This window comes from Neoarius graeffei, chromosome 1, assembly GCF_027579695.1.
Source record: "Neoarius graeffei isolate fNeoGra1 chromosome 1, fNeoGra1.pri, whole genome shotgun sequence".
Taxonomy (NCBI): domain Eukaryota; kingdom Metazoa; phylum Chordata; class Actinopteri; order Siluriformes; family Ariidae; genus Neoarius; species Neoarius graeffei.
Window position 1 is genome coordinate 20478321 of NC_083569.1, and position 26436 is coordinate 20504756.

General features: G+C 42.2%; 5 non-coding genes across 5 annotated transcripts; 4 read left to right on the top strand and 1 right to left on the bottom strand.

The window, feature by feature from the left end:
• Nucleotides 1–5068: 5068 nt before the first annotated feature.
• LOC132896540 (U5 spliceosomal RNA) lies at nt 5069–5185 on the top strand. The gene has a single exon (XR_009656079.1). It is a non-coding gene; the product is annotated as a U5 spliceosomal RNA (small nuclear RNA).
• A 155-nt stretch (nt 5186–5340) lies between these two features.
• On the top strand, nt 5341–5533 carry LOC132897753 (U2 spliceosomal RNA). Its single transcript, XR_009656372.1, has one exon. It is a non-coding gene; the product is annotated as a U2 spliceosomal RNA (small nuclear RNA).
• A 1906-nt stretch (nt 5534–7439) lies between these two features.
• Nucleotides 7440–7511, top strand: trnam-cau (transfer RNA methionine (anticodon CAU)). Its single transcript has one exon. It is a non-coding gene; the product is annotated as a tRNA-Met (tRNA).
• A 4054-nt stretch (nt 7512–11565) lies between these two features.
• Nucleotides 11566–11638, top strand: trnav-uac (transfer RNA valine (anticodon UAC)). Its single transcript has one exon. It is a non-coding gene; the product is annotated as a tRNA-Val (tRNA).
• A 4116-nt stretch (nt 11639–15754) lies between these two features.
• On the bottom strand, nt 15755–15945 carry LOC132897960 (U2 spliceosomal RNA). Its single transcript, XR_009656418.1, has one exon. It is a non-coding gene; the product is annotated as a U2 spliceosomal RNA (small nuclear RNA).
• Between the last annotated feature and the right edge of the window lie 10491 nt (nt 15946–26436).

The window sequence follows — 26436 nt, forward strand, 5'->3', positions numbered from 1 at the left end:
TAATTCTCTGTATATACTGAAATACTGCATGAATGGATGTAGATATAACATGTCTGCATAACTCTAAATAATTTACATTTAAATCAGGTAATGTGGTTTCTTCACTGGTGTGGATGTTCATGCAGTGTTGGTTCACCCTTACACCCTTACACACACACGAAGACAAAACATAAACATCGCAACACTATAAGACATTCCCACAAATGTTTTCATTCTGACGAAGTGACTGAGCGAATAAACTGACATGTGAACAACTCTCACGTGTTCCCTTGTCTGTGTTCGAGCTGTTGATTCGTCTACCTCGGGCCCGAGGGAAAGGCATTCACGAAGGAATCCAGGGTCTCTTTCTGGGCGAACCCAACAGTAGTGGACCCTGAGTGACGACTCTGTGCAGCTAGCAGACATTCGGTTTAGCCTGTTCGTCTGCTCCCTGGCCTTGGCTCTGGATTGTCAGAAATTAACTAGGCCTGTTCTGAGACTATGACCTATGCTGCAGAAAATGAGAGCAGCACCTTCCCGAGTGGGATGGATACCGTCCCGCCCTAACAGGCCAGCAGTGCCCTCAAAATTAGCCCAATTATCTATAAAGCCCACACTGTTTTCAGAGCACCACCTGGACAGCCAGCAGTTCAGCGACCATAACCTGCTGTAAGCTACATTGCCACGCCACATTGGGATGGGGCCAGAGCATACTACAGCATCGGACATCGCCTTCGCTAATTTAAACACCTCTACAAAGTTACTCTTAGTAACCTCAGACTGACGAAGGCGTATATCATTAGCTCCTGCATGGATAACTATCTTTGAGAACCTGTGCTTGCCTAGGACCCTAAGATTACCTGCTATGTCCGGCGCCCTGGCTCCCGGTATACACCTGACTAAAGCTGCTGGTGCCCCTAAAGGCTGAGCTAATTTCACGTGCCGTATGATAGAGTCCCCTATAACCAGAGCTCTTTCAGGTTTCTCAGTGGGTGCATCACTAAGGAGAGCAAACCTGTTCGACACGTGACGCGGAGTGGAGTGGTGCTCCCGTGGGCGAGCCTCAGCGGTAGCTTTGGCTCTACGCTTATGCTGCCGAGCCATCGCCCATTCGCCCCACTGTAAGGGCTCTAATGCCGGAGTTGGGGGATTGCTAACTCCACCTAGGGCGTCCAGACTTTCCCTAACAGAAACTACACTGTTCTCATGCTCACTAACCTGCTCTAAAGCCTGGACACGCGCTTCTAGCACTGTAATCTTCTCCGTCAGAGAGCTAACTAATCTGCACTTATCACAAGTAAAGCTAATAGAGCTATCGCTAGTGACGGAGGAAGAATGACTGAACATCCTGCACTCAGCACACTGAACAGGCTGAAGGTGTGCCATGATGAAAAGATTCATGTACCTTAAATGAAGATCTGTTGATATTAAAGCAGATCAGATGTGGATGGCCTCCGCTTGTGGTCTTTACACAGGAGGAGAGAAAAAGAAAGCTCATGTGGATGAAATGCCGAAAGGAGAAGAGAGAGGTTGTTGAGAGAGTTTAATGTGTTTCCAGGCAGTATTTGATGGAAGATGGATATGATGTGTTAATAGTAGCTGAAGATACAGTATTAATTGAACAGCGTACATTTTGATCATGTTGTGAGAGAATCTCTTTCAGAGTCTATAAATACAGAAAAAGTTTTGTGTAGCTTCCAGTAGTCTGAATGACCATGCTGCTCCACAATGTGAGTGGTAAGATGGCAGTCAGATGGTTTCACTCCAAACAGCGCTCTAAACATGATTTAGCGAGGCTAGTGGAGCTCGTGGCCACATTGCTTCTAAATTGTTGTTAACAACCCTAAAGATGCCGAGTGTCAAGCATTTGGGTGTAAAATAAACCTGATCACTGATCATTTTATGTGACATGCTTTTGTTTTTATTCACGGAGAAATGAGATCTTTGTAGACGGCAAGAATCACACTGCGATGACAACAGGATTGTTTACTAGTATCTGTGTCAGTACTGAACATGTGTTATCGAGCTGAGTAGATTTAAGAAGAAGAAGAAGCCTTTATTTGTTACACGTACACTCAAGCACAGAGTGAAGCACACAGTGAAATTTCTCCTGTGCATTTAACCCATCTGAAGCAGTGAACACACACAAGTGAGCATTGAGAACACAAACATACCCACAGCAGTGGCCAGCTATGCTACAGCACCCAAAGAGCAGTTGGGGGTAAGGGTGAAACGTTAAAAAAATGTTAGGAACATGTAACGTCACCTTGTTAACATGCATACCAAGTTTCAAATCTGGATCATGAATAGTTTTAGATATATGGTCCAGAAACGAACATTGCTCTGAGAAACTAAGTCAAAATCAATTTTTTATGTAAAAATTTGAAAAATACTTTTTTCAAAAATCCAAAAGGCACCAGTTCACATGTTGCTTGATGTGTCTGACTACACTATAACACTGGCCACTAGGCGGTGTGTCTCATCTCATCATCTCTAGCCACTTTATCCTTCTACAGGGTCACAGGCAAGCTGGAGCCTATCCCAGCTGACTACGGGCGAAAGGCGGGGTACACCCTGGACAAGTCACCAGGTCATCACAGGGCTGACACATAGACACAGACAACCATTCACACTCACGGTCAATCTAGAGTCACCAGTTAACCTAACCTGCATGTCTTTGGACTGTGGGGGAAACCGGAGCACCCAGCAGAAACAGAGAGAACATGCAAACTCCGCACAGAAAGGCCCTCGCCAGCCACGGGGCTCGAACCCGGATCTTCTTGCTGTGACACGACAGCACTAACCACTACACCACCGTGCCGCCTAGGCAGTGTGTATGACTGGTAATTACTGACACTGGCTACTAGGCGGGGGCAGCACAGTGGTGTAGTGGTTAGCGCTGTCACCTCACAGCAACAAGGTCCTGGCTTTGAGCCCAGCGGCCGACGCGGGCCTTTCTGTGTGGAGTTTGCATGCTGTCCTCATGTCTGCCTGGGTTTCCTTTGGGTGCTCTGGTTTCCCCCACAGTCCAAAGGCATGCAGGTTAGGTTAATTGGTGGCTCTAAATTGACCATAGGTGTGAATGGTTGTTTGTGTCTATGTGTGAGCCCTGCAATGACCTGGTGACTTGTCCAGGGTGTACCCCGCCTCTCACCCATAGTCAGCTGGGATAGACTCCAGCTTGCCTGCGACCCTGTAGAACAGGATAAAGTGGCTAGAGATAATGAGATGAGATGAGATCTCAGCAATTGTGAAATCGAATTTGTAAATAAAATCACTGCCCTGACTCTACTCATCAGGCCAGAGCTATTCTCTTTCTGTGTCTGTTTTGAACAACATAAGGAAACAGTAATGTAACTATAATGGTAAAGAAATAAAACAAAAGAGGCTGGCTATGATATAAGAAAATTCTACAACCCAGAAACAGATGGGAGCTCTGCTTTTAGGCAGTGCCTCAATCTATATACAGAGGCTCCAACTCTCCCGCCGTGGGCGGGAGATCTCCCGCTTTAGGGAACATTTAGAAAATCCTCCCGACCTCCCGCTGACAACATAAAAATCTCCCACCCGCCCTTACTACACATGATTAATTAAAAAAATATATAACTTGATACGTTTATGTTGACGAAAATTAATAGTTGACTTTCTGCTTTTCGTGTGTCTGACATTGTATGGATGGACTCAAGTGTGTACCCCGTGGTATATGCCAATTCCCCGGTCAGTGCACTGATCGGTGTAACGGGGGGATTGGAGTGAATGCCGGAGGCATGCGCATGCAGATCAAGCGTGCATATGAATGGAGCGAAATTTGGATAACCCTATATCTGACAAGGTTAGATCACCAGACCAGACGTTAGATTCTAACGAACTTGTCTGACTTTTTTTGTCTGATTTTTACTAACTTAGACTTAGAAATAGAATATTATTAGAAGAACATCATCAGAGGGTCTACCATTGGCAATTTATAATAGTCATATTTGACATTAACATTGACTTTAGGCATATTAAAATTTGGTCTATAGTCACTGGATTTATCTAGATCTGTTACTATTAATAAGATTTAATTGACACGAAATGTGGTGAATCATTCATATACATATGCTCAAGGGCACTTCAGCCCAAAGCCACCCCATGTTAACCCAACTACATGTCTTTGAACTGTGGGGTTAACCAGAGCTGACACAGGGAGAACATGCAAACTCCACACAGAAAGGCCCCCACCAGCCGCTGGGCTCAAACCCAGAACCTTCTTGCTGTGAGGCAACAGTGTGAACCACTACATCCCCCTGCTGCCCAAGTTAATACATTTTTAAAGTCTCCCCGTCAGGAAATTGAACCCCTGTCTTTTGCGTGACAGGCAGAGATACTGTCCACTATACTAACGAGGATGACACAATAACCCTCATTTATCAATCTAACGTAGAAACCAGAGCAGATCAAAGTGTAGAAATCACCGTATGACAGGGTTCACGTGTGATTCATGAAACATTTGTATCTTGCCAATCACAGCATAAGAATGATTGGGCATTGATAAATGTGGGTGAAAACCAATGTCATTTAAATATCACAATCCTAAATATTATCGGTTTAGAGGCCTTGCTCCTTGACTTTACGACATGGAGAGGTGTAATATGGTCAAGAAGAGAAACTTATCTGCCCTCAGAATAGAAGCTTTAACATCACAAATCCAATGGAATAAATTATTTCTATTTGGCAGCCTGAATAGTAGCATCACAGGAAGGCAGGAAAATGTGGTATGGAAAGCACTTACTGCTGTGGTCAACAGCGTTCCTGTCAATAATCAAACTCCAGCTGATGTTTTCATATTTAATTTATAGGCCTACATCCATGATATTGGACAGATCACACAGCACTCAACTGTTCCTTTTCAAAATTCAACACCCCCACACCCCACTTGCTTATCTATCTTTCTTTCTTTCAAAAAAGTTCGTTGGTCAGACATTTCTCTGCCTGTGTGCAATCGCTAGCAAAGCTGTAAAGGTGTAAGAGATTGGCCCAGGCCACCTTACCCTATACCAGCTTTCTGCACCTCCAATCCAGTGTCACTAACCTGATCCAGTGTTAAGTGTAGATCAGGTTTCTCTTCATTGACGCATAAATCTTTTGCCTTTTACTAAAGATTTCTGTGGAGGCTGTGCTCTGACGGAGCTGAACATTTTTGGTCAACAAATGTTAGAACTATTGATCTTTTTGCGTTGAAGCACTCGCCTCTCTCACACACCCCACAAGCCGATGTGTCTCTTCAAAATGATCCAGCTGCTGGTGGCGGAGTCTGTGTTTACCTTTCTGGATTTTAATATTTGGAAGTGGTATATTTAAAGCTATTGACTGCAGTAAATTATCACTTCTCAGCCTTTTGGTTAAGATCAAGTGTAGTAGGTGTTCTTATCAATTTAATATCTGATATGTTCTCTAAACAAGGATGTTATATCAAGCAATTTTTTTTTTAGAATGGTTGGTTGGAATAGGGGCTTGTTCTTTTGGCTACAGCCATCAACATGATGTTATAGTACCTCCAGGAATGGTACCTTTGTTCAAAAAAAGTTTTTTTTCTTTATTTAACACACTCTTTTTAAATGAAATTGATGAATAGGTTTTTTAGAGTAGTGAGTTAAAATAGGAATTTGGTTCTTTTATTCAATATGCTCATGTGGTATTATAGTAGATTTAGGAATAGTTACCTTATTTTAGAAAAGAAAGAAAAAAATCTTTATTTTGCCTGCCCTAACTTTTTCCCTATTTTCTGGTTTTCTCCATGCTCAACAACACAGGTGTAGAATTGGGTGTGGGTGGTATGGGCATGTCCCTACCAATATTTCTGATTGAAGAAAAAAATCCCGCCCCGTGCGCGGGACACAAAGGGTTACTGTAGGTTTCCACTGGGTGAAACACCATGCCCAATTCACTCATGAATATTCACTCTGGGGGCGTGGTCACGAAAACAGCAAGCCCATGTCAATTAGCAAGTGCGGTTGCAGTGCAGTGAGCGGCTGCTCGCGAGCAAACTGTCCTTGAGGAATGTAGCGTTAGATTAGCTTGTAAAATGAATCAGTTAACAACAGTTCGGATTCAGTGTGTAAAAACGACAACAGATGAATATGACTGTTTTCTAAGTTTGTGTAGCATGTAAATAACAATCCGACTTGATATCTACAACAACTGAAGTGCATTAAGGTCACAAAGACATTATTAAATCATATCAGATTGTGCTAATATTGCACCGAGTCTTGTTTGTGAAGTGCCTGCAAACTTTAGCAGCCCGCTAACCCTGAATTTGAAGCGCTTCAGTTAAGACCTGCAGAGCCCTGACCAAGTTCCTGTAACATGACACATGTAAACAACAACAACAACAACCCGATGGTGATGTGGACATTGTTCGCGGCCCAGACACCTTTTAATCAAATCAAACATTTTCATGGAATCAGCAAAACAGCCTCCGCCATCTTGATCAGAAATGTTTGGTTCCTCCGCCTCTCTTTTGAAAACTTTTTTAAGCGTGTTCTGAATTGAAGAAACACATTTTACACAGGCGGCACGGTGGTGTAGTGGTTAGCGCTGTCGCCTCACAGCAAGAAGGTTCGAGCCCCGGGGCTGGCGAGGGCCTTTCTGTGTGGAGTTTGCATGTTCTCCCCGTGTCCGTGTGGGTTTCCTCCGGGTGCTCCGGTTTCCCCCACAGTCCAAAGACATGCAGGTTAGGTTAACTGGTGACTCTAAATTGACCGTAGGTGTGAGTGTGAATGGTTGTCTGTGTCTATGTGTCAGCCCTGTGATGAACTGGTGACTTGTCCAGGGTGTACCCCGCCTTTCGCCCGTAGTCAGCTGGGATAGGCTCCAGCTTGCCTGCGAACCTGTAGAAGGATAAAGCGGCTAGAGATGATGAGATGAGATGAGACATTTTACACAATTTCCCTTGACCAGAACACTATGTGTGCTTCAGCAGAACCCTGTCCCTCTCTCCCCCCTGTGCTCTGGGCTCAAGGACACAACAGAAGGGCAATAATATAACAACAACCAATCAGAATTCAGATACATTCTGTTGCCAAGTAAAATTATAACCTTACAACATATCAAAAAAGTTCTCGAGCGCTCGTGCTATTTTACTGTGAGACCAATCACTATACACATAGTGTATAGTGAATGGTCTAACGGTAAAATAGCACGAGCTATTTTACCGTGAGACCAATATTATGGTCTACCCATAATACTGAAATGTCATTACGTTGACTTTGGTGCAGACCCAGCAAATTATTTCAAACTGAGCAAACACAAAAGAAGTTTCTATCGTGGAGATGAGAGACGGCCGAGGAACGAGCCTAGCTATTTTTGAGTGGCTGCCCTTTTTTGTCTTATCACGGCAGATCCCCAGTGACCTAATGGATAAGGCCCTGGCCTCCTAAGCCAGGGACTGTGGGTTCGCGTCCCACCTGGGGTGTGAGGTCAGCAGAGTGGCGCAGTGGGAGCGTGCTGGGCCCATAACCCAGAGGCCGATGGATCGAAACCATCCTCTGCTAGTTGGTGGTCCTTTTACTCCAACGTTTTCCAGAACACAGCTTTTGTAGGCTCCAGACCCACAGAAAGTGAGAGGTCAGCAGCGGGAGCATGCCGGGCTCAGAGGTCGATGGATCGAAACCATCTTCTGCCGAGTCTGCCAAATTTTACTCCAATGTTTTCTGTGACCCAGTGATTGTGTGTTCGAGACCCCTGTGGGGTGTGCAGAGTGGCGCACCGGAAGCGCGCTGGGCCCAGAGCCCAGACGCCGACACAGTCCGCTGCTCTTTCTAGCCACTTTTCTTCCCAAAATTCCCAGCAGAGGCAATAAACGTCATCTATCTGTCTTACTAGAAATTTGGTTGCTGGCCTCGAAAATTGTCCATCAGGAGGCCTGATTTTCAGTGCTCTGTCACTAGTTTGCCATTGGTCAGTGCTTTGTATCACACAGACAGGCACATGGGCATTATGGGAGTGAAATAAGGCCCACCGCATCTACCAATTGTTGTCACAGTATGTTACCCATGTGTACGACTCACAGATCAGAGCTCTTTGGGCAGCAAAGATCCTGGTCAGTGAATCAGGAAAAATCAGAGTGATTTCATGGTTTTCTAACTTTTTTCCACATGTTCTTCTTAAGCACAAGACATAAAACGTAATTAATCAAGTGCCCTGAATTGTCCACGTACAGTCGTTCATTTTCTGTACCCATGAGCTATCTCAGGGGTAACCCAGACACAATCACACCTCTGGGCTATTCAGAGTTTTCGCTTGACCTTCTCTAGGTCTAGGGACTGGGGCAGGAACCCGGAGCACCCGGTGCAAATCCTCACAGGCACGAAGAGAGTGTGCATGCTCCAGGCTTAAAGGCTGCCGGTCACCCACTAGGCTCAAGCCCAGACCCTGCTCGGTGTGAGTTGACACTGCTAACCACCGCAACATTATGCGGCCTATGTAAATTCAGTACAAAGCTGTGCTTTCCAGTGTAAAATCGCTTGGCTACGACTGGCAGTGTACATGCTTCCAAAGAAAAGTCTACTTACTTAAGTCGGGGTAAAATGCCTTGTGAGCAATTTGTGACTGGAATGAGGACGTGCTGACATTAAAGTCGGACATTGCAAACGTTTGACTTTGGTGCAGACCCAGCAAATGGTATTTCAAACTGAGCAAACACAAAAGAAGTTTCTGTCGCGGAGATGAGAGATGGCCATGGAACGAGCCTAGCTATTTTTGAGTGGCTGCCCTTTTTCACCCTGTCGCGGCAGAGCCCCGGTGGCCTAATGGATAAGGCACTGGTCTCCTAAGCCAGGGACTGTGGGTTTGAGTCCCATCTGGGGGTGTGAAGTCAGCAGAGTGGCACAGCGGGAGCATGCTGGGCCCAGAGGCCGATGGATCGAAGCCATCCTCTGCTAGCTGGTGGTATTTTTGCTCCAACGTGTTCCAGAAGACAGCTATTGCAGGCGAGGAGTGGGCAAGGAGATGTTGTGATTATTTAACAGATTGTCAGCTACACAAGAAATCCTGCCTCAGCCAGCCCCAGGATGTTTGTGTGCCACCACCAGCCTTCCATCCCCTGCCCCTGGCCCAGTGGTTTGAGGAAGTGCATGCTAAGGATGGTTTCGGCCATGGACCTCCACTGTGCGTTTGGATGTGTTCCACTTCATGAGGCGGTTCGCTGACGGTCTCACCACAGAACACCATCCACTGTATGGTACGTTCTGTTCTAAATTGTCAAGCATAATTTTTGAGTGGGACAAGCAGGATATCTGTCATCTGAAGGAGGCCAAGCAGGCAGAGCTGAAGAAGAAACACCCTGGCTATGAGCCAACAGATGCTCAGGTGTTGGCAACCATCAGCACAAGTGAGCTAGCGAGGCACTGCCACAGGACAACCTGGGGGATAGAAGAGACCCGTGCACTCATCAAAAGTCTGCTTGACTCCATGTGGCAGCTGGTGGACAGCACTGGACTGCACCTCATCAATCACAAGAGCGTGCCTCGAGTGTGGGAGACACAGCAGAAACACCTTGCCTGCATCCAGGATCCACCAGGAGTGCAACTGTACACCAACACTGGGTCAGGGGTGGAGAAAGGGGACAAGACACTTGATACTATTTTTTCCTCTTTTTCTCTTCTTTTCCCCCTTCTTTCCCCCCTTTTCTTCTTTTTCTTTTTTCTTTTCTTCCCCATTTCTTACAGTCCATTATGCCCCTCGCCTGGCCGGGAAGGCAGCTATGCCAGCCACTATACCACCAACGCTGCAGGCCTACCCTGGGGACACATGCCTAAGTGCCATTGCTTCTGTATTTGAGGCCCAGGCAACAGCTAATCAGCCCAAGAGCTGTGGTTTCTGTATTGTAGTGATTATTGAGTTAGTCTAACAGGCGAAAGGTCTCCTGTTTGAAACCGGGCAGAAACAGCAGTGGGTTGGTTTATTTATTCATTCATTTTTTGAGCGACTGCTGAGCTGTGATCTCTGCTCTGACCGTGCCAACTACGGAAGCAAGTGTTTGCTTTTCACCAGCCAAGGTATGGACACATTTGCTGAACAAATCTTACACAGTGACTCTCCAGTTCTCTGTTTGTGGACAAACATACACCTGTCGCTTGTTGCCAACGAAAGGAAAACACGCAGGAGCCTGTGTTGTTCATGGCTTCATGGGTCGAACGTGCGCAGGGGCAAACTGATGTCATTCAAACCTGCAAACAACTACTTACGGTACGTTGCTCGTGGAAAGCGGAAGAAACAGTCCTCAGTCACCTCCTTGGCCCGTCCAAACAAGACATCTGATTTCTTCCCGTGATGTTGTTGCAGCGCTTTTCGATGCTGAACCTCGTCACACTCGACCACCAGCTCATCTCTACAATGCCAAGGCCATGCCCCTATTCTCGTGACAATTGTTTAAGTGTGACCCGCATTCTTCTTGAGGCCCAGGCAAGAGTTAACACACGTGGTTTCCGTATTGTATTGGTTAACACGTTCGCTTAACACAAGAGCGGTCCGCGATTTGAAACCAGGTGGAAACGGTGCTTGTTTTCTTGAACTTGGCAGCGAACAAATGTCGAGCAGCCATCTCTGCTCTGTATGTGCCTTTTGGAACAATCCCAAACCGAGACGCCGAAAAAGCTTCGCGTGTTTTCTGCTGTGCAGTGGTTTCCCCTTGCACCTAACAAGCGAATAGACGCTCTTGAGAAACCTGGCAGAGCCATGCTTTGCCTTTTGAGCTCTGCTTTCGTTAACGTCCAGTTATCGCCTTGCTAAAATCAGGTACTCTCGAAACAGCCAGAAAGACAGACCCTTGACGTGACCGGATTGCTTTCTGTGGATTAGTGGTTGTCATGTTCTCCTACGTGCAGACAACCGTAGGGACAAAACCTCGTTTGAACGGTTTCCCTGCCTCTCTGGTTTTCTGTCAAGGTCCGTGACGGCTGCTTTAAAAACAAAATCGAGCATTAAATCTACATTTCTGTGGACTGTGGAAGCATGGACATTGCAATTGGTCACAAGGAGGTGGTGTTCTCAAATACCACTTGGTTGTTCATTTACGGAGTGAGGTCAGGTTAACAGGGCTGCACACGGCATCAGAACGCTGCAAATTGGCATTGACTCTGGAATGCTTCATCATGTCTCAACGAGTATTTGCCGGCCAACATTCAGACACATTTGCTCATTAACTCTCAAAGCGTGACTGTGCAGTTCTCCATTTGTGGAAAATAGGCAAAGTAGCTTGCTGCCAAAAAAAGACGCCCACGTTTTCGCAAACCGATGCTATTCGACTACTTGCAACGCGAGCGGAAAGAAGAAGGAGCAGCCCTCGGTTACCTCCTCGGCAAGGCAGTGACAAGCAACCGATCCATTCCTGCTGTTTCCTTGCCATGCTCTCTGCCTTTCATCAGAGCAATGAAGCGTTAAAGGGCATGTGTTGACTGGGAATCTAACCCAGGTCAACTGCTTGGAAGGCAGCTATGCTAGCCACTATACCACCAACGCTGCAAGCCTACCCTGGGGACACATGCCTAAGTGCCATTGCTTCTGTATTTGAGGCCCAGGCAACAGCTGATCAGTCCAAGAGCTGAGGTTTCTGTAGTGTAGCGGTTATCACGTTCGTCTTACACATGAAAGGTCCCTGGTTCGAAACCGGGCAGAAACAGCACCGGGTTGGTTTATTTATTTATTTTTTGAACTCAGCAGTGAGTGACTGCTGAGCTGTGATCTCTGCTCTGTCCGTGCCAACTACGGAAGCAAGTATTTGCTTTTGACCAGCCAAGGTATGGACACATTTGCTGAACAAATCTTAAACAGTGACTCTACAGTTCTCTGTTTGTGGACAAATATACACCTGTCGCTTGTTGCCAACGAAAGGAAAACACGCGGGAGCCCGTGTTCTTCACCGCTTCATGGGTCGAACGTACGCAGGGGCAAACTGATGTCATTCAAACCTGCAAACAAGTACTTACGTTGTTAGTGGAAAGACCAGTCCTCAGTCCCCTCCTTGGCCCCTCCAAATGAGGCATTTGATTTCTTCCCGTGATGTTGTTGCAGCGCTTTTCGATGCTGAACTTTGTCACACTCGACCACCAGCTCATCTCTACGATGCCAAGGCCGTGCCCCTATTCTCGTGACAATTGTTTAAGTGTGACCCGCGTTCTTCTTGAGGCCCAGGCAAGAGCTAACACACGCGTGGTTTCCGTATTGTATTGGTTACCACATTCGCTTAACACGAGAGCGGTCCGTGATCCAAAACCGGGCGGAAACGGTGCTGGTTTTCTTGAACTTGGCAGCGAACAAATGTCGAGCTGCCATCTCTGCTCCGTCTGCACCTTTTGGAACAATCCCAAACCGAGACGCTGAAAAAGCTTCGCCTGTTTTCTGCTGTGCAGTGGTTTCCCCTTGGACCTAACAAGCGAATAGACGCTCCTGAGAAACCTGGCAGAGCCATGCTTTGCCTTTTGAGCTCTGCTTTCGTTAACGTCCAGTTCTCGCCTTGCTAAGATCAGGTACTCTCGAAACAGCCAGAAAGACAGACCCTTAACGTGACCGGATTGCTTTCTGTGGATTAGTGGTTGTCATGTTCTCCTACATGCAGACGACCATCGGGACAAAACCTCGTTTGAACGGTTTCCCTGCCTCTCTGGTTTTCCGTCAAGGTCAGTGACGGCTGCTTTAAAAACAAAATCGGGCATTATCTACCTGTCTGTTGACTGTGGAAGCATGGACATTGCAATTCGTCACGGGGAGGTGGTGTTCTCAAATACCACTTGGTTGCTCGTTTACAGAGTGAGGTCAGGTCAACAGGGCTGCACACGGCATCAGAACGCTGCAAATTTGCATTGACACTAAATATCACTTGAACAGCCTTGAAGGACACACCCCTTAGGAGGCATGCTTTGGTTTTAGTTTTGTTGCAGAATAAATAAAAAAAATCGTTAAAAACGTGCTCCAATTTGCAAAACAGACGAAGCCAGAAATGCCCACTAACTTTTAAGCATTTCGCATATGATGTCACTTCTTTGAACAAACAGTAACTTACCAGGAACGTGTTCGTGTAATGGTGGACTCAAAGAGCCAAACTTTACCAAATAAACAGAACATGTTCCTGGTCTCGTATTAAAATACATTTTAGACAGTAAACTATTAAACATGCCTAGTTTTATCAGGTATAATTCCCAGGGGTAATATAATTTTCAGAAGACTGGCACTTTAACGGAAACAAAGGGTTTGGGACGTGACAGCTTGCTTGACCAAAAGGAGCATATAGTTGAGACAGTCTGTGCATGTAAGCTCAGAAGCCACAAACAAAGGCTTCACAGGTTCCACTGAGATTTGAACTCAGATCACTAGAGTCAAAGTCCCAAGTGCTAACCATTACACCATGGAAGCAAGACATAGCCAGAGGGTTGTTTTCACTGTCAAACCTTTGAATGATGTAATGAAATCCCAGCAGCACATGAACACATGGGCGGCACGGTGGTGTAGTGGTTAGCACTGTCGCCTCACAGCAAGAAGGTCCTGGGTTCAAGCCCCGGGGCCGGCGAGGGCCTTTCTGTGTGGAGTTTGCATGTTCTCCCCATGTCCGCGTGGGTTTCCTCCGGGTGCTCCGGTTTCCCCCACAGTCCAAAGACATGCAGGTTAGGTTAACTGGTGACTCTAAATTGACCGTAGGTGTGAGTGTGAATGGTTGTCTGTGTCTATGTGTCAGCCCTGTGATGACCTGGCGACTTGTCCAGGGTGTACCCCGCCTTTCGCCCATAGTCAGCTGGGATAGGCTCCAGCTTGCCTGCGACCCTGTAGAAGGATAAAGCGGCTAGAGATAATGAGATGAGATGAGATGAGACATGAACACATGATTGAAGGTTTTACCTGAAATCGTCAACCTGTTGGAAAAAAAATTCTCGGAACCCTGACTGCTGTCTACATGGTTAATCATTCTTTGTTGTTTGTATTAATTTCTAGTTTTGTAATTTATCAATCAGTGTCAACAGGCAATTGACATTGTAACCACATGATAATCCAAGTCAAACGTCACATCGTTCCACGAACTAAAACTTTATATTTTTACATCTAAAAACATAAAATACCTACTGATATTGTAATATGTGGCAGATATTCTCAACAAACTGAAAAAAAAATACAAATTTATCTGAAAAGGCATGCTAGCTGAAGCTTCCATTTTCACCCACGTGCAGGCAAAACTCCCGACAAGCATTCACTTAACGCAAACCATGAGCATAAAACCCATGGCCCGTTAATACACTGTAAAAAATAGAATTATGCTTTGTTCAAGTAATTCCATATTCACAATTGAATGGACAAGAAAATATGAATAATTATTAATGAACAGAAAAATCCACATCAAACTGATAGGGTGTACCTCAATGATGTGTAAATATACAATCGTGAATAATCTGAATTGAAAATACATAATTGCCACAGGTGTTTATTCAGCGCATGCTCGACCAAGACATGGGGTTTCCTCTTCCAAATGCAAGGGCTCGGCAATGTGGTTCTCTCTCCAGGCAAAGGTCATGTTATCATGGCTCAGGTGGATAAGGCGCCATACCATGAATCCGGGGACCTGGGTTCAATTCTGACCTGAGGTCATTTCCTGATCCATCTCTCTCTTTCCTGCTCATTTCCTGTCTCTACACTGCCCTATCCAAATAAAGGTGCAAAAAAAAAAAATTGTGATAACCTCCATTGCCTTTTTGTAGTACTGTGAATGCCACTGTTCAGCAAAAAGAGAAATTTATGTTGGCAGAATGAGGAATTGAAAATTGACTTAATTAAGAATTCTTAATAAAGATAACAGTGTTATCATAGTTTGGATTATCATGGGCACATCATTGGCAAAACATAAAATTCTTAATGCAGACGGTTGCCTTGAAATTTCAAGTATTCTCAACTATTCTTTTTTTACAGTGTAACCTGCGATAGCAAATATCAGAAGTGGGATTCAAACCTACACTTCCAGAAAAAAACTGCAACCTAAACACAGCACTTTACACCACTCAAAATCTAGGTTATACTTAACCAGGTTAGTGACACTGTATTGGAGGTGCAGAAAGCTGGTATAGGGTAAGGTGGCCTGGGCCAATCTCTTACACCTTTACAGCTTTATTAGCCATTGCACACAGGCAGAGAAATGTCTGACCAATGAGCATGTTTGATGGAAAGAAAGAAAGAAAGAAAGAAGTGGTTGGGGTGTTTTGTGATCTGTAGCCTCGGTCACAACCGGCCTTACGTGCTCCTACGGCCGGTCTACGTGCAAAAAACGCAAGAAACGCACAGAGGGCGCGCGTGTGACGTGCTGATTTTCGAGCCGTAGACTGGCCGCAGACCGGCCCCAGAGGTTCTTTGTCATGTCAAACAAACTCTACGGGCGCTTACGTTTTTTTCAGGTTGCAAGACAAACTTACGGCCAACGCGCGTCTTTCTCCATGAACAAAAAAAAAAATGCAGTGATTTTGGGAAATGCCAAACAATCGTATGGCCGGTTGTGACCTAGGGGAGAGAATTACTGCAGACTAACGGTCCAGTAGCTTGTTGAACATGGAGAAAACCAGGAAATGGGGAAAAGGTCAACCCAGCAAAGAAAGAACTTTTTTCTTTACTTATTTTTTTAACAAGACAATTTTTAGATCTACTACAATGTCATGTGAACAGATAGAATAGAAAAAGCTCTATTCCCACTCATTACTTTAGAAAACTCATTTATTATTTTTATTTAAAGAATATATCAAATAAGAAATCTGTTTCTTTGTATTTAGAACAAGGCACTATTCCTGGAAATACTATAAAACCAGGTTGATGAGTGGAGCAGAAGAAGCAAACCCCAACTCCAGCTCTTTGGTCTAAAAATCTATTTAATATAACATTTTCAGTTAAATAACATATCAGATATTAAAGTGATAAAAACAAACACTATGCTTCATCTAAAACAAACGGCAGAGAAACGACGACTTACTACTGTCAATGGCTTTAAATATACCACTTCCAAATATTAAAATCCAGAAAGGTAAACACAGCTAGACTCCACCCCCAACAGCTGGATCCTTTTGAACAGAGACATCGCTTTGGGCTTTGGGCGTGTGTGTGGTTTCCATGCAAAAAGTTCGATATTTCTAACATTTGACCACCAAAAATGTGCAGCTCTACCAGAGCAAAGCCTGCAAAAATAAGCTGAACTCATTAACATTCCTCTCCCCGGAAATCTGTAATCTATAGATTGAGGCACTGCCTAAAAGCGGAGCTCCATCTGTTTCTGGGCTGTAGAATTTTCTTATATCATAGCCAGACTCTCTTGTTTTATTTCTTTACCGTTATAGTTACTATACTGTTTCCTTATGTTGTACAAAACAGACACAAAGAGAATAGCTCTGGCCTGATGAGTAGAGTCAAGGGCACTGATTTTATTTACAAATTTGATTTCACCATTGCTGAGACAAGAATGCAAAAAAAAAAAAAAACATATTGGAAAAATAATATCATATTAAAAACTAAATATAATACAATGAATCCGCTGCCCGGTACGAAACCCCGGGATAAAACCCCAGTGGGATTAGAACCTCCCAGGAACGGACTCCTCATCCGAATGCAGTGCATGGAGCTCCGGGGATTTGAGCTTTGACTTTGAAAAGATGATTGAGGTTTTGTTAAGAAAAAGAAGTGCAATTGAGGAAATATTTAAAACACTCAGCATCGGCATTATCAGCATACTAATATTAAGAAATTGTGTTATGAAACTAGAAAGACCATTAAAGAGTTTTCTAGAGTTATAGTTTGTTTGTAAAAGATGAAAATATTGTTTTAGAAGTGTGCACGTTTTGCACGAACCAGTGGAAACTCAGGCATGGTTCCAGAGAGCAACGAGCAGGCCAGGAAGGGCAGTTTGGGGGGGCTTGCCGTAGTTAGTTGGACAAACCCTGATACACAGTAGGGGAGTTAGCTCAAGTGATAGAGTGCTTGCTTCGCATGTAAGAAGTAGTGGAATCAATGCCCACGTTCTCCAAAACAGCATCTACCATGTTGCTTGCATTTTAGAGAGAAAAACTTTCTTGTCATCTTGCAAATCATCTGAATCATCTGCACTTTCAGCCAAGTCAAGATCAAATTTCTTTCGCCACATTCAAAGCAGCACATCTGTGAAAACAGCCACTATTTGGATTAAACCCACAACCTTGGCTCTTTTTGCAACAATGACCAAATCAACTACCTGCACACTACTTTTCTGCTGATATGCTCCTCTGATGAGCTCCGAAGGTGAGCTATCACAGATTCCTTTCAGTTTGCTTGGCTTTATTTCTTGAATTGCCCACTTACCTCAGTATCTCCATATCACATTTTTCAAAAGGGTTGTCATATTTACACCATCCCCTATGAAATTCTAATTCTCACTCGTGTGCAAAGTCAGCTGAGACAGCTTTTACAAGCTGAAAATATGATGCTTACCTGCTTGTATTCTTAAACCTGCTGGTGAAAAGCAAGCTGCTGTCCTGAAAAGGCACTTTTCACCACCTTCCACCCAACTGGGCTCATTGAACAATGAAGCAACAAATGCTTCCTGAGGCATGCCCCAAAAGTGTGAGAAGCATGCCATGTGAGGAGATTGGGTTGTTTTAGTGGCAAAACTCTTGAAGATCACCAACTGGTATTCATGCAAATGGGAGTGAGAATACACTCCCCCAGAATAAAATCCGCTTCTGGGCAATCGCTCACTTGAAAATAAACAAACAACCAATGGAAACTCAGGCATGGTTCCAGAGAGCAACGAGTAGGCCAGGAAGGGCAGCTTGGGGGGCTTGCGGTAGTTATGTACACAGAAAAATCAAAAGTGTTAGATTTCCAGTGTTGGTGCTGTTTGTTAAAAATACAGTGTCAATTCAACACTTGTTTAGTCTAATTCAACTACATGAGAGTTAGTTGCTCAAAAGAGTTGGTGTTAATCCGGGGAGTTAAATCTAAGCAACTCCGTTAAGTGTTGATTTTAAAATCAACACTTACCGTAACAGAGTTGCTCCCAGCATTCCAACACATCTGTGACATGTTTGCCTAAAGAGCGAGACGACTCCGAGCAAGGACAGCGGACGACAGCTTTCTCTTCACTTCCTTCGACTGTACCGAGTGTCTTTGTGTAAGTAAATCAAAGGTATTATGTCTATTTAATAATACTTTCTATGCAGTAGCATTTTATATGTGCCGAAAATAAGTAGCAGGGAGTCCTGGCTGCAGCTAACATTGTGACTAGGCAAGTTCCATTTTAAGGTTAGCATGATTGTTATATGTTATTTTTTGATGGGTGCATTAATGTTCCTTTTGCACAAGAGTGTCGATGAATATACATAGTTTGCTTGATGTAAGTATACACGTTTGGATAATGTGGTATATATGTACAACTGCACATTTTTTGTGAGGGGTTTAAGCTAGCTAAAGTGATGTAGCACACGCACCAGGCGTCGCGTTGGTGAACATTCTCTGTCGGAAAAATCAATTGGGAAAAAAGAAAGAGCTATGGTCTAGTCTTGATGAATGACGTTGTTGGCTTTACATGGCAAAATGTCATGGCAGCTGAGTGTCAAGCTATGGAGTAGAGAGCCGGGGCTGGACCGGGGGGGTTGAGCTCCTGCTTGCCAAGGGGCAGCTACTGAAAGCCGGGCAAGCTCTGAGAGCCGGGTGGCATGTTGCTGCTGGAGGAATACACACACACACACACACACACACTAGGCCACCACACCAGCCACACCAAGTCCTTCTCAATCTAACCTTAGCTGGAGCTAACACTGGAGTCACACACACCCTCAGCTGCTGCCATAATAATAAACGTCTTAAATGCGAAATGAGCTTATTTAACTTAACAAGTTACACAGTGTGTAGCTATCTATGCATATAAACAATAACGTCGCTATCATGGTTATGCCTTTACTCGTGAGTAATGCTAAAAATCAAAACAAATACTCCGACGGTCGAACTCAGGCGATTAAAGCCAGGCAAAAATTTTCCTGTCTCTACACATCCATGGTGAACATACTGTAAATTATGGCACAGTGTGGATGTACGGTACTCTCTTCTTTTTTTCTTCATAGTTAATCACGTTGGCGAAGGTGAGATTTGGAGAAACACAGAAGTATGTCAAAGTGGCTGAGACTGAAGATGGCTATAATGACTTCAACACATTTCTTCAGAAAGGTTGGCATCATTTTTCATGCAGCCCAGAATGTTTGTGTTAATTGACTACTTGCTATAATACCTGTTGAATGTATGTGATATTTACATGTCTTATATTGTGGAGTTGTGTTTACGATAGCTAATGGTAATGCCCTGTGTAGAAATCAAAAAGTACTTTTAGAAGTTGACCTAAAATGTTGAAAAACAAGCTTAGCAAATTTCTGGTAATGCTCTTATTGTAATTTTTCATTGCTCTAAATCTAATATTTTTATCAGTCATTCAAAAGCTAGATCTTCCACTTGAGACTGAGCTGCACTTGACAGATGAATCAGGGACAGAAGTCGATGCAGATGTGTTTGAGGAGCTTTTGCAAGCAGGGAACCTTACTGTTAGGGTGACAACTGAAAAGTCAACAGGTGAGACTCAGCCTTGTTAGGGAGGGAGTGGATCATCAATAATGAATATTGTGGAGAACTACTTATTTTTTCATTTTGTGTATACATTTTTTTAACCGTTTACGGTTGTGCTTCAACATGATCTATCGTATACTTCGTTGGAATCAACCATGTCAGACAACTCATCTGTGTCAGTGTCAGGAGACTCCTTGCCAGAATCCTCTGATTCATCAGATGCAACAGTGATTGTTCAGACAAACGGAGGGAAGAGAACCCATGCTGAACGAGAATTGGCAAAAGAGGTATGCAGCTTTTGTAACAAATGATATTAGTTAGCAAATATCAGACACAAAGATATTGTGCAGTTAAACTGTGGTTTTGTTGTTGGACGTAATGATGATGATGAATAATTGCTAACTTTCTGATTCTTTATCTTTCAGATGGTGAGAGATGCTCTCCAGGCTAAACCGGGTGGACAGATTATTTTTGACGAATATGATAAAATGAAAACATTGACGGATAGCACAAGGAGACAGTTGGGAAACCTTCTTGTGGCCAACATGGTTGAAATTCATGCGTAAAACTTAAATGTCCATATTTCTACTTTACTTAATATAGAAATTATTTTAAAAAGAGCACACTCATTTTATGACATTGCATATTAGGAAAGCAATTTATTACTTCATTTTTTCTAGAAGCGATTTGCTCCTCCTACTCAAGCGAGTAGGACGCTTCTTTGCTCCTGCTTTCTTAATCTTTATTTCTATACTTTACTTTCTCATTGAATTTCCACTTTTTTTTCTTCTCTTTTCTTCATCTTTATAAGCTTTTAAATTTAATTTTAATTTCCACTTTTTTTTTTTAAAATGCCAGGAAGCAAAAAATCCTGCAGAAAATGCATGGAATTAGAACAGAGGATTTCTATTCTGGAATCAAAGATTAATGCTCTGCCAAAAACGGACGAATTAAAAGCGATATCTCAGGAAAGGAGTACAGAAACAGTGGCTGAGAATGCAGAGATTGCGCTCCGACAGACTGAGGACATTGCAGACCAAGTGGAAGAATTCATAACTCAAGCTGTACAAAATGTGAGTACTGAAAACTGGCAAATGATGGGTGCTAAGCCTAAAAACAAAAACAGAAGAGTAATTACTTCAACACCAGCTCATTCTACAAATTACAATAGGATCTACAATCCTATGGAAAATCCACAGCCCATAAAGCTTCAGAACAAATTTGAATGCCTCAGGGATGTGGAAGAGGATTTGTCAAGTGGACAAACACATAGTAAAAAGAGATCGCACCAAGATCGAAGAGCTGTGAGAAGAGGCAAAAAGCAGCTCGTAACACCACCTGATCCCACAACCCTTGTTCTTGGTGATTCCACTGTAAGACAATTAAAAGGTTATGAGATGATTATTTGTTGTCTTCCAAATGCATCCATCTCTGACACCAAAGACAGCATTTTGAAACTCATGTCCGAGCATAAAACGATTAAGCGTATCGTTGTACATGTGGGAGCAAACGATGTTTTCAGAGAACAGCTGTTTGTCCAAGATGATTTCAGAAAACTTTTTTCTGAGCTCTACAAGACTGGAATTCAATCTTTTATCAGTGGCCCACTCCCATCGAGAGGAAGTTTTGCTTTTTCTCGACTCTTCAGTCTTAACACCTGGCTTGGAAAAACTTGTTCTTCATTTGGTATGAATTTCATAGACAATTTTAATCTTTTTTGGAATCGCAAAGAATTCTACAAGCCAAATAGCACTGAACTCAGCTGGATTGGAGCCAAAGTCTTAGCAGACCACTACAAACTTGCAATCTTTTCTCAGCCAGCACCGAGGAAAACAGTTGATAAGATGTCGCAGACTGACATAGTTACAAAGCCTAAACAATCATCTTTGCAAGTCGTCATCAAGGACACACAAACATCTGACTTGCAGGCCTCCCAACATTCAAGGACAGACGACTCCACTTCTCCTCGGATGGATTTCCCAAATAGCATGAAAAAACTGCTTCCTATGGCTACACTCTCTTTTTCCAGTCCAAATTTGTCGCGACAAGCAGGGTACCCAGTTCATCAAAATTGTGTTCGTCCAGGATTTTCAGCTGGCTACAAATCTTTTTCACCATCCAAAAGATACATGTCATCTCCAGTCCTTTCACCCTCAAACCAAATGGAACATTTAGAAAGTCTTGTTTGATGTACTCTGGGTCCCTGCAAATGGATGTAGAAAAAAGCAGGGATCCGATGTTGACACTATTCCTGTGTTGATAAGAAACAGAAAACATAGAGCACATTTAACCCTGGGGGTGAACCAATCTAATCTCCTTCCTGTTTTAAAACAGCATCAGAGTGCACAACCAAATATTACTGTAAAACTAGCCCTTCTGAATATTAGATCACTTTTAAACAAGTCATTTTTAATTAATGATCTTATTTGTAAACACAATCTTGATTTTTTGCTTCTAACTGAAACCTGGCTGGATCAAGCAAATAGTGCTACCACCCTTATCGAAGCAGCTCCCCCAAATTTTAATTTTTTGAATGTTACCCGACAAGGGAAAGGTGGAGGGATCGCAAATATATTCAAAGTCTCTTTTCAATGTAAACAATCCTCACTTGGTGATTTTATGTCCTTTGAACACTTATGTGCACTTGTTACATGCTCTCCTAACATATTATTATTAACTATTTACAGGCCTCCGAGACATTCAGCCAAAGTCTTTCTTGAAGAGTTTGGTGAATTGTTATCAGTCATTTGCTTAGAGTTTGATTGTCTTATTATATCTGGGGATTTTAACTTACATGTAGATAATACTGATAACATTTATGCCAAAGAACTATTTGCAATTATTGATAACTTTAACCTAGTACAACATGTACAGGGACCAACCCACTCTCGTGGTCATACTCTTGACCTCGTCATCACAAAGGGTCTTACTTTTTCTTATACTGTTGTTGACCTGGCCTTATCTGATCATTTCTGTGTTTTCTTTGAAGTTTCTATGTCTCCTCACATTCAGACTAGCTCAACAACTATAGGCAGGAGAGTCATAAATGACAACACGTGCTCTTTTTAAGCAAGCTCTCTCTCAGAACTCAACCAAAATGTCAGACTCTGTAGATGATTTACTGGAATTTTTTAATTTAAATATGACCCAAATTATGGATGATATTGCTCCATTCAAAATCAAAAGAATCAATGATAAGCAGAAAGCACCATGGAAGCAGTACCCGGCTGTTAAACTGCTAAAGAGAGAATGTAGAAAGACTGAAAGAAAATGGCGCAAATCTAAACTTCACATCCATTATCAAATCCATAAAGAGATGCTTTGTAATTATAATTATGAAATTCGTAAAGCAAGACAGTCTTTCTTCTCCAATACCATCAGCAGGAATATGAACAATGCCCGTGTGCTATTTTCAACAGTAGAGAAGCTAACTAATCCCCCACCACAATTAGCACCTGAACTTCTCTCAGTTAATAAATGCAATGAGTTTGCATCCTTCTTCAAAGGTAAAATTGATAAAATACGGCAGAATATTTCTCATAATATATCTCAGTTGCAAAAAATTGAAAAACTGCAATCACCAATGACACAGATAGATAACTTTAACACAATGTCAGAATTTTGTTTAATTGATTATGAGACTCTTGAAAAAACTGTACAAAATCTCAGTTCCTCAACATCTGAACTGGACATTCTGCCCACCAACTTTTTTAAGTCTGTTCTTCATCTTATAATTACAGATGTGCTTCAAATTATAAATACATCCTTGGAGACTGGTGTTGTTCCTGTGTCCCTAAAAAAAGCTGTTGTAAAGCCCCTTCTTAAAAAAAATAATCTGGATCCTTCAGTGTTAAATAATTACAGGCCAATATCAAATCTACCATTTATCGGGAAAATCCTGGAAAAAATTGTCTTCAATCAATTAACTGCCTTCTTGATATCAAACAGCTGTTTTGATAATTTTCAGTCAGGATTTCGTGCCAATCATAGCACTGAAACAGCGCTGATTAAAGTTATAAATGACATACGTCTTAATACTGATGCAGGCAAAACATCGGTCCTGGTATTACTGGACCTCAGTGCAGCTTTTGATACTGTTGATCACAACATACTGCTATATCGACTTGAACACTGGGTTGGATTGACTGGTAAAGTTATCAATTGGTTAAAATCATACTTAAAAGATAGAAGCTTCTTTGTTACCCTGGGAAATTGTTCCTCAACGTCAATGCCCTTGACCTGTGGTGTCCCCCAGGGGTCGATTCTTGGACCATTACTTTTCAACCTTTATATGCTCCCACTTGGGCAAATTATCAATAAAAATTCAATTTTGTATCACTGCTATGCAGATGATACCCAAATTTATTTTGCTCTATCACCAAATGATTATGCCCCCCTTGAATGTCTCTACCAGTGTATCAATCAAATCAATAGCTGGATGTCACAAAATTTTCTTCAGCTGAACACAGATAAAACAGAAATAATTCTATTTGGAAAAAAAGATGAAAAACTCAGGATTACCACTATTCTTGACACAAAAGGGATTAAAAGTAAAGAAATGGTTAAAAATCTTGGTGTTTTCATTGACAGCGAGCTAAACTTTGACAGTCACATGAAAGCAATCACTAAAACGGCATTTTATCACCTAAAAAACATTTCCAAACTAAGAGGACTTATGTCAAAACATGATCTGGAAAAACTAATACATGCCTTCATCTCTAGTAGGGTTGATTACTGCAATGGCCTTTTCACAGGCCTGCCAAAAAAGACCATCAAACGACTTCAGCTGGTTCAAAATGCAGCGGCTAGGGTTCTTACACGAACAAAAAGAACAGAGCACATTACTCCAATTCTAAGGTCCCTTCACTGGCTTCCAGTAAGCTACAGAATTGACTTTAAAGCATTGCTGCTGGTGTACAAATCTCTAAATGGTACAGGGCCCAATTACCTCTCTGATATGTTGCAGCGGCCTAACCCAATCAGATCTACCAGATCGCAACAGAAAAATTTACTATTAAAACCAGTTGTTAAAACAAAGTGTGGTGAAGCAGCTTTTAGCTACTATGCAGTACAGCTATGGAACCAACTGCCAGAGGACATCAAAAATGCTCCTGCTGTTGGCAGCTTCAAATCTAGGTTAAAGACCAAGCTGTTTTCAGATGCTTTCTGTTAAATAATTAATATTTTTACATTTTTTATAATCTTTTTCTCTGCATGTTTTAAATTTATTTTAACTTTATTCTATTTTATTCTGCTAGGTTTTTTTTTCCCTTTCTCTTTCTTTTTCTCCTTTTTCTTTTTGGCATTTTAATATTTTATTTCTACTATTGTTTAATTCTTATTATTTTCTTTTAATTCTTTTAATTCTTTTAATTAATTATTTTAGAATAAAGATAAAATTATTTTATGTAATTTTATTTCTCTATTGTTTACTGTTTTTACTTCTGTAAAGCACATTGAACTGCCATTGTGTATGAAATGTGCTATATAAATAAACTTGCCTTGCCTTGCCTATGATAGAAATAGATATTAAATGGCTAAAACATTATAAAAAAAACTAACAATTTGAGAGAGACTAAAACTCACTGAAGCTAACAATAGTAAAAATTTGTATCTTTTAAACTGAAGGAAATGTAGTAGTAATGTCATGTTTATGTTTCAGGAGGAGCCCACCTGTCTCTGTGTGAAGTAAATATGCTTTGGGCATCATCTCTCTATTTCCCAGCCTCAGAGATCCATACTCAGCCAATGGATATGTAAGTTTGTAAATGAAAAGCTTGTACGTCAATTTTTGTAGTAGTAATATGTTCTGAACTTATGCTACAATTTATTGTTTTTAATATTACAGCAGTGGCGGCTCCTGAATTTTTTTTCAGGGGGGGCAATTTTCCCCCGTTATGTCTACACGGACCGTAAATGTCCACAGGACTGAAGTAAATTGACCTAGGTCGCAAATCAATTGGCCGAACTTGTTTTTGTCTGGTAAATTCAGATATCAATATAGACAATATCTCTTCTCTCCACTAGGTGGCAACACTAAACAAGTTAAAGGTGGCAAACTAAGGTAGCCTAGTAAACTAGACCCACCCGCCTAGCGGCCAAAAATATTTTTGCCTATGAGTGGCAAATATTCACATTTAGCCTGGCTTGCCAGGCTAAAACTAAGGAAGATTCATTGTGAAGCCTTCAAAGCAAAACATCTGGCATCACAATCAATTAATATTACGTTACTAATTTATTTTCTCATATTATTCCAGTATTCTATAATAAGTAGACACAAATTCTTAATTATAAACATATTCTAATTTCTTCAATTCTAAAGAATGCAATTAAAGTGGCAGGATATAAATCCAAAACAAGTGTTTATTTAAGTTTTGAAAAAGATGAAGAAAAGCATAACCATCAAACAAACATGTGCAGCTTAATGTGTTTTTTTTATATGGAATTGCACCATTTTAACAACAAATAATTCTAAATAAATTCTGCAGTTTTTTCCCCAAGAATTCCTCCAGAAAGCCATGCCTTAAAAGGAAATTTAAAGTATTACAAGCATGTCAATGAACACAAAAGGCTTTAGTTATTTAGCTATATACACACACAAGGTTACACAAGGTTTTGTAGTCAGTGCAACTTGGCTTAACAAGTTGGAAAAAAGGTAAGGTGCTGCTGGCTCCAATGAACACATACTGTACAATATATAAAAACTGAAAATATGCTTAATTTACACCAAGTCAGAGAGAACTTGAGGCTACTGAAATATTCCAAGCATGGCAATGTTAAACTGCCATTGGTAAAACAAAAACATGGCAATGTTAAACTGCCATTGGTAACACACACACACACACACACACAACTTTTGCCTAGTAAATTCAAATA